Source organism: Hyperoodon ampullatus (assembly GCF_949752795.1).
Source record: "Hyperoodon ampullatus genome assembly, chromosome: X".
NCBI lineage: Eukaryota > Metazoa > Chordata > Mammalia > Artiodactyla > Ziphiidae > Hyperoodon > Hyperoodon ampullatus.
Genome location: NC_136913.1, coordinates 101,877,015 through 101,886,594, shown reverse-complemented (window position 1 = coordinate 101,886,594; position 9,580 = coordinate 101,877,015).

Sequence of the window (9,580 nt, the reverse complement as noted above, 5' to 3'; positions counted from 1 at the left end):
ATATTCTGTTGTTATTATTGTTTTCAGGCTTGTCCAAGGTAGAATATATGTGGTCCCATCAGTCTGTATAGAGGCAGGAAAACAGTGAAGTCCATCTGTGTCTACTATTGCTTTCTGTGAATCTAAGAGGAAAGGTGTATAGTCTCTGATCAAAGGAAAAAGAGTTGAGTGAGTTGCCTGAAGCCTGCCAAGGTGCCAGCATATAACGGGGATCTGTCTGACCCTCAGTGTTTCAGAAAGATCAAGGCTGCAGTGGGTGTGGGCCATGGCAGAAATGAGGTGGAAGATGTATCCAGAGGGAGATGGACAGCCTCGAGCTGGACTGACTTGAGTGCAGGAGGCCAAGAACTCGCAGAAAGGCTTAGCAGGGATGCCTGAAAGCAGAGAGAAGGATCTTGGTCCTGGTACTTCTGGAATGCAGGGAGCATATACCCATCAATAGGAGTTCATGTCCAGCCCACCCCCGCTGTTTCTTGGCCTGAGAAACAGATCCCAGGGAGGCTGGGGCCTGTGACTTACATGCCCCGGCACAAGAATGAGGGAACGTTGAGTTTTGTGGCTGAGGAGGCCTCAGGATGCCTGTGTCATTCGGGATTCTCGCCCAGATTTTCCACCTCATTTAATATGTTAAAGTTATACACGAAGGCTTTCCTTCTAAACTGGGATGTTCTAGGGACAGTGTTGGCTGTTTGATTCACTGGAAGCCAGCTGCTATGGTCTGAATGTTTGTGTCCCCATAAAATTCATATGCTGAAATCCTAATCTCCAAGGTGATGATGGTATTTGGAGGTGGGGCGTTTGGGAGGTGATTTGGCCATAATAGCCCTCACGAATGGGGTTAGTGCCCTTATAAAAGAGGCCTCAGAGACCTAGCTTGTCCCTTTTGCCATGTGAGGACACTGAGAAAAGACAGCCATCTAGAAACCAGGAAGCAGGCTCTCCCCAGAATCTGCCAGCACCTTGGACTTAGACCGCCGAGCCCCCAGAACTGTGAGTAATAAATTTCTATTGTTTGTTTGGTTTATTTTATTTTATTGAAGTATAGTTGCTTTATAATGTTGTGTTAGCTTCTGGTGTACAGCAAAGTGATTTAGCTTTATACATATATACTCTTTTTCAGATTTTTTTCCATTACCGTTTATTACAAGATACTGAATATAGTTCCCTGTGCTATACCTTGCTGTTTATTTTATATATAGTGGTTTGTATCTGTTAATCCCAAACTCCTAGTTCCCCCCCCCCACAATTTCTGTTGTTTATAAGCCACCCAGCCTGTGGTATTTTTTACTAAGACACCAGCCATCTCCACTGACCCCTTCTTCACACCACCACCACTGGGATCAATAGCTCTGACTAGCTTCCTCAACCACTTAAGCCAGAAAAATCTGTTCAATATCCTGACGCCACAAAACAGAACGGTGGGCTTCCTGTGGTCTCACTCCTCCAAAAGAATACTAACAGATAATGTAATGAGAATGTAAAAGATACCTGTGGTTTTCTACTGCTTTTATAGAATTTTGAGAAGTGCATTTTCAAATGTTTTCCTTTCTCTTTTTAAACTATTTTTGTTGTTTGAGTTTTTCTTTACGAGGAAAACCATCCCTGGTTGTAGATCATCTGATTGTTTATGTGGAAAATTTCAGGGGCTCTACGGTATTGTAACCAGAAGTGGGATCCGGCTGCTTGTTGCTCAAAAGCCGATAAAGAGGCCAAGTTGGTGGAAAGGAAAGTTTGCTTTATTTTGGAGGCTGGCAACCGGGGTTGGGGGCAGGGCAGATGCCTGTGCAAAGGCCAACTCCCCCCACCGCCCCCTGGCCAACAATCAGTGGGCAAGAGATTTTCTAGACAGAGGGAGGGGGCTACATGCAGAATCAGCACAGTCAGCTCTGATAGTCATCTTGAAATTGGTCATGTGGTGGTCTGACCAGCGTCATCTTGATTGTTTTAGGTACAATTAATCTTCAGTTCCAGGGTCGGTTTGTTCCCATTTCTTTGAGGCCAATTCTCGGAATTGTGGCAGCTTATGTCACGGCTATAGCCTGGTCATCATGTAGTTCACTTCTTCCACCTGGTGTGTGTTTCAGTATCTACAAGGCAGCTCACAGGATGTGGCTCAGAATATTATCTCTAGCCCTTGAGAAGGAACTAAAGGTCCTTGACTATGCTTTATGATTAAACTATTATTATTTGGTCTCCTTTGACTGTTTTCCTTTGTTTCTGCCTGTTCTCACTTCTCTGGTTAAACTTATTCTTTGGCTAAAGTTTTTCCACAGACAAAAGTCAGGGGGAGGACATAGGGGGCAAGGACCATAGGATCCTGCTCCGTTTCAAGCCCCTTTTCTTTGGTACTCCTCAGTCTTGAGGAGGGGCGGGTGCGGAACAAGAGGGGAAGAAGGTTTGGGTAGAGGGTTAGTCAGAAACTTGGCAGAGGGGCTTGGGTTTAGTTCCATTTCTGTTTCAATTTTCCCCAACTGTTTGAGGGAATGGGGCGACGACTGCTCTTCGCTACTTCTTGCTGACGTGGGGAGTAGTCCTGCCTAATTTGGGGAATGGACACAGAAAAGGAAATAATCTCGAGCTCCATGCTTAGCATCAATATTTTGTATTATGAGAACATTACCTCTCTCCTTGATTACTTTGTCGTAGTACCTGGAGAAACATTTGAAAATTAGTAGACATTTTACAATGAAGATAATAATCAAAATGCATCTTTGTATTATTCTCTGAATGTATTTTTTCTTAATGGTTAAAGCAGATGTACAGTGTATGTTTAATAGGCCATAAACAGGCTGTTTTGGTTAGCCTAAATTTCCAAGTAAATCATGTATAAGCCAGAATGACTTCGTCACACCTCAATAGGTGAAAATTTCCTCCATCATTTTTCCCTTTTAATTGTAACTCTTTCCATAGAAAGCATTGATACTCAATATATTTTTCCAACGTTGCCAGAGTGGCTCAGTTGTCTGCTCTGGGTCCATTCATGTCCCTCAGTGCTAGGCCTCTTTTTGTTTATGTATTTGCCTAGTTGTCCACGTTGGGGGAAAACTAACCAGATATCATGGACAGGCTCAGAGGTATGTTAATCGGGAAACGCTTTATAGACCATGCATTTTATCATTTATATCCAATTCTCACACAAACATTGTACATGTGCAGTAAACTTAGAGCCAGCAGTGATACACATCATGAGCAGTTTTACTCTGTGACAACCTCACTAGACAGTTTTTTCCATTCTGAACATCGGGGTCAAAAGTATGGTTAGAAACAAAACAATAGCTTTCCATCAGAATTTTGAATTTGTGAATTTCTTACCCAGTTCAACAGTATGATCTGAAAGTTATCAAATGTTTTCCATATAATTTAACATGCCAAATAATCCTAATGAGTTTAGAGAAAATTTTTTTCTCTTAACAGAGAGAGAAAACCAAATTTAGTCATGTGTCAGTTTACTGTTACAACAAAATTCATCTACCTAATTAAATTCAGTCTAATCTTAATCCTGACAACATACAAAATTCTTTTCTCAAAGTTCCTTTTTCACAAGCCTTTTTATCACTTTCTGGATCCATACAAATCTGTCCTTTTTTTCCCCGTCCAACCCATTGTAGGACAAAATTATTGTCATCATTTTTCCTCAACAAAAATATCTCCGTTCTTTATACTTTCTCTTCGCCTACAACACATATCCTACTTGCTTTACACACTGAAATGCTTCTCTTATCATTTTTACATATTACAATTTTTAACTCTTGAAAACCTTAACAAAACCAAGAAACAAGTAATTGAACTATTTATTATATCAGTATATTCTGATTGGCAAACTTAAGAACATATTCCATAACCTCTAAAACCATATTTTTTCATAGCACAATTTCTCTTTAATGTGATACAAGATGTGTGTTTAAGAAACCCAAACATCTTTACTTTCCCTCTTGGTCTTGCAAGAAGACAAAAAGTAGGTAAATTTAGATTTCTTTGATTTGTAAGTGCTTACTTTTTTTTAAGCCAATTTGTAATAGAGCTCTTTACAAATTAACCAAAGACAAAGACACATATTGAGACATACATCCATCCAGACAAACAGATCTCATTGTTTCGTCTTTTTACATTTCATGAATTAGGCATTGTAATTAAACTTATCAGTTTATGAATAACAGTCCAAATAGTCAAATTTACACACTCAATTTTAAAAGCCTTCTTTTTTCCCCCTTTTTTTTTTTGGCTTGAAGGTTTTTTTGTTTGTTTGTTTGTTTGTTTTTGCGGTGCGCTGGCCTCTCACTGTTATGGCCTTTCCCGGCGCGGAGCACAGGCTCTGGACACGCAGGCTCAGCGGCCATGGCTCACGGGGCCCAGCCGCTCCACGGCATGTGGGATCTTCCTGGACCGGGGCATGAACCCGTGTCCCCTGCATCGGCAGGCGGACTCTCAAGCACTGCGCCACCAGGGAAGCCCTGGCTTGAAGTTTTACTAATTAACCCAAGGCTGAAGTCTCAGGCAAAGTGGGCTGTTTTTGTACTTCAAGGACATGATAAGAGTTAACTTCAAGTATTCTCCTAGGCATATTTTTGTTTTCTCAGGGTCAGCATTCTGCAAACAGTATTTTATCAAGCTAGCTTTCTCTAACTGCATATGCAAAAAGAACCAGTTTGGGAATTTCAAAAGAGTTTCATCTTAACCAATTTTCTCGGGAGTCTAAAGAATACTCTTGCCATACATTGGTAAAAAAATCATCTTTCTTTTTCTTTTGTCGTAATTTTATAGCTAAAATTTTTCTAATGAATTGAACCTGAATTTCCCATCTTACACAGGACAACAAAGATATCAATCACACAGATGGAATACGCACTCACGCACCAGAAGGCAGATCTGTCACAAATCCTCTTCAGAGGATGACCGGTAAGGAGTCCCAAACAAACACTTCCTCAACACAAATGGTCCTCAATGGTAGACAGACGTCAGAACCAATTGGCAAAATACCCTCAGTGCTCACAAACAGTCCTCAACGGTAGACAGATGTCAGAACCAATTGGCAAGAATGCCCAAATAGCACTTAGCGCTCACGAACGGGAAGGTTGCCCGGGTGCACACTGGTGGACTTACCTGGTCTTGGAGCTCATCAGCTTGTCCAGATGCATCTTTCCGTTCCACCAAGGAAAAGCGTAAGTTGGCAGCCAGTGCCGAGGAAGGGAGAAATAGGGAGGATCCTCGAAACAAATGGTTTTGGCAGCTGCTAGGAACATCCCCCAAGTCCCCTTCTCGGGGCTAGCTAACCATGAGCAACAGGCTCATCGCAACCATCCTGGTGCGTTGTCATGGCCATGACTCTACTCTGGAAAATCCAGGGGAGCCAGATGTCATAAGAGCACAGAAGCCATCATACCTGCAGTAGCCGCCGTAGCCCCACTAGCCCCACGCTGGGCGCCAAAAAGTGTAACCGAATGTGGGATCTGGCTGCTCGCCGCCTAAAAGCCGATAAAGAGGGCAGGTTGGTGGAAAGGAAAGTTTGCTTTATTTTGGATGCTGGCAACCACGGTGGGGTTGAGGGCGGACACCTGTCCAAAGGCTAACTCTCCCCCCCACCCCACCCCGACAATCAGGGGGCGAGAGCTTTTCTAGACAGAGGGAGGGGGCTACATGCAGAAACAATACAGTCAGCTCTGATAGTCATCTTGAAATTGGTCATCGGTGGTCTGACCAGCGTCATCTCGATTGTTTTAGGTACAGTTAATCTTCAGTTCCAGGGTCGGTTTGTTCCCATTTCTTTGAGGCCAATTCTCGGAATTGTGGCAGCTTATGTCACGGCTGTAGCCTGGTCATCATGTAGTTAACTTCTTCCACCTGGTGAGGGTTTCAGTATCTATAAGACAACTCACAGGATGTGGCTCAGAATATTATCTCTAGCCCTTGAGAAGGAACTAAAGGTCCTTGACTATGCTTTATGATTAAACTATTATTATTTGGTCTCCTTTGACTGTTTTCCTTTGTTTCTGCCTGTTCTCACTTCTCTGGTTAAACTTATTCTTTGGCTAAAGTTTTTCCACAGACAAAAGTCAGGTGGAGGACATAGGGTCCTGCTCCGTTTCAGTATAGCTACTAGAACTAATAAATGAATTTAGCAATGTCATAGGATCCAAGGTTAATATAGAGAACTCTAATGTATGCTTATATATAGTGGGAAACAATTGGAAAATGAAATTTTTAAAAACCCCATTTATAGCAATGCCAAGAAACATAAAATAACTAGTAATATGTTTAACAAAAGACAATCAACAGCACTCTGAGGAAAACTATAAAACATTGCTGAGTGAAATTAAATTAGATGAGACTGAAATAATTAGAAAGATATGCCATATTCGGATTGTTGAAGTTTCAAAATTGTTAAGATAACCATTTTCTCCAAACTGAATTCAAGATTCAAAGCCATCCTGGTCAACATCCCTGCAGGTCCAAGTGAGCCATGCGAGGGGTCCCAAGGAGCCAGGGCCACGGCCCCTCAGGGGAACAGCAGAGGCGAGGTGTGCCTGCAGCCTGGGCTGTGCCCGGATCGTGGTAGAGGTGGCATAGCCTCTGCTGGCCTTCAAATGCAGTGCTGCCCGATAGAAATACAATGTGAGCCACAAATGCCAGCCCAGCCATATGTGTCGTTTTTAATTTTCCAGCAATCACATCAAAAAGGTGAAATTATTTTTAATAATATACTTATTTAAACCAACATTTTCAAAATAGTATTATTTCCACATATGGTCAACACTTAACATTACTAATGAGATAGTTGTACATTATTTGAGATCCGGTATGCATTCTACACTTACAGGTGCTCAATAGCCACGTGTCACCAGTGGCTGCCACATTGGCCAGCCCACTTTTAAGCGATATCTTCTGTTATTCTCTAGTTTTTACTGTTATTTTTAAAATCTACTTTGTTGAGGTCTGATCGATGTACAAGAGCTGTACATATTGAATGGATACAACCTGATGAATTCGGAGGTAAGTTTGCACCAGTGAAACCATCACCGCAATCTATGCCATAAATATATCTGTCAATGCTACAAGTTTCCTCCCACCCTCCTTATTTATTTTTATCGTCATTGTATCATTTTTATTTTATTGGTTTGTTTCTTCAGTTTGGACAATAGCACAGGTCATCAGATCAGCCAAGTTCATCCCCCATGGGTCCTGAAAGTCAGAGACTTTTTTTTCTGTCACCCTCTGGGTCTGACTCACTCACCCTCCTCGAGGCAGACTGTGCATTCTTAGGGTAGGTAAGTAAGAAGATCACAGAGGCTTCCTTGAGCCCCTTAACATGTGAGGTCTTCCTATGTTATCATCCCTCAAAGGGCTTTTTATTTATTTATTTATTATTTATTTTTGGCTGCGTTGGGTCTTCGTTGCTGCATGTGGGCTTTCTCTAGTTGCGGCGAGTGGGGGCTACTCTTCGTTGCATTGCACAGGCTTCTCATTGCGGTGGCTTCTCTTGTTGTGCAGCACGGGCTTTAGGTGCGTGGTCTCAGTAGTTGTGGCTCACGGGCTCTAGAGCGCAGGCTCAGTAGTTGTGGTGCACGGGCTTAGTTGCTCCGCGGCATGTGGGGTCTTCCCGGACCAGGGCTTGAACCCGTGTCCCCTGCATTGGCAGGCAGATTCTTAACCACTGCACCACCAGGGAAGTCCCCTCAAAGGGATTTTAAATATAATCTTCCCTTTCTGTATGCAGTTTTGAGGAGGATGTTTTGTCAATGTCTTCCATTTCAACAGCAGTTAAGGTGTTGCCCCTGTGGGTCCCTCAAGCGGACAGACTCCCTCAGCAATATCTAGCTGTTTGACAATCTTTTTTTTTTTTTTTTTTTGGCTGTGCCGGGTCTTAGTTGCAGCACGTGGGATCTTTAGTTGTGGCATGCATGCAGGACCTAGTTCCCCGACCAGGGATCGAACCCGGGCCCTCTGCATTGGGAGTGTGGAGTCTTACCCACTGGATCACCAGAGAAGTCCCTGACAATCTTTAAATTACTGGCCATGACTAGCCCTTAGTTCGGGCCAACTGATCTGCCTCTGGGCAGCCTTCACACTCGTGGGCTACCTACTTAGGGGGATCTGACCACACGATAGAAATGATTCCTCTGCAAAGTTAATGCAAATTCCTTGGCATGAGAATATAAAGGCTTGTATGGTAGCCTGCCCCCTGCCTCCACATTATGTTTTTTGGTGAGAGAAAAGAATTTGGAGTTTACAATGCTGAATAATTCTTTGTCGTTAGCACCTGGCCTGCATTACACAATTTTAGATCTTTCCCCACTGATGGCTGCCCGTTCAGTAGCCTTAATTTTTGTAATAAGGGACTGCTCCCCTGACCTTGGGTGTAACCCACAGCCCTCTGAACAGGGGGCTGCCTTCCCCAGAGGCCTCCTGCCTCTTGGCTTCGCCTTTATTAGAAATCAGTATCTTGACTGACTCCTTTCCTCAAACCCTGTCTGTCCCGTCCTTCTACTTAAATGTGTGCCTAAATTTTCTGTCCACCTATGGGTTCCCCAGATCTGCACCGACCTCCTTCTGTGAATGTGCTTTTCCTTCCTAGCATCTGCCTTTAGGACCAAATGACAACCCTAAAGGCCCAGGAAGCGAAGCTTATCACGATTATAAACGACTGGAGGCTTCGTGTGCCCTGCCTCAAAGCACTTAAAAATTCATTCACTGGATTTATTTTTATTGTCAGACCTTCCTTTTCTCTAGCTCCACCTGGAGTCATGTGGTCACCCAGGGTGGAGACTCTCTGACCGATGTCTCCCTGCGCTGCCATCTTTTCATAATGATGCCCACCCCCGCCCCTAGCCCTGGGGCCTAGCTAACTCCCTCTGGATAGCTTCTCCAGCTTTTATTTTATTAAAAAAAAAATTTTTTTTTTATTTTTTGGCCACGCGGCATGCGGGATCTTGGTTCCCCGACCAGGGATCAAACCCGTGCCCCCTGCAGTGGAAGCGCAGAGCCTTCACTGCTGGACCACCAGGGAATTCCCACTTCCTCAGCTTTTAAAGCAAGGTCCGCAGAAAATCCCAGGGGCTCAAGGAAGACTTCTGGGCACCATTCGACTAGGTGCCGCACGTGTGCTAAGTGTCGAGGCCAAGGCTTCAGGAGCCTCTGTGAACTGAGACAGAACTGGAGCCTCTCTGAACCTGTTGTGTTTCATGCCTGTTTCTCCTCCCATTGCCCAAATCTGTAGTAATTCATTAACGATGAGCAGATCTGACCCTTCCTAGGACAAGATCTGAGATGAATGCCCAGGTGGGAAGGAGTTATCATTCAGAAGGCGACAGGACTTCCATACCATCTTTAAAAAAAAACCCCGTCTTATTTGGAGAGCACCATAGAAGGTGAGTAGCCCCTGACCACTAGCCCACACAGTCCCAAGGGTACGGCAGAGTCTGGTACAGGCGTGCATCTGTCAATAGGACCGATTCCCACAGGATGGGCAGCCAAGGGCAGCCAGCGCTACTGGAGATGTGTCCCTCAGGCACCTGGGAGCCCCACCTCTTTGACCAAGGAAACCTACCTGTCCCATGCACCCGGCAGAGTCTGGTGGAGGAATAGG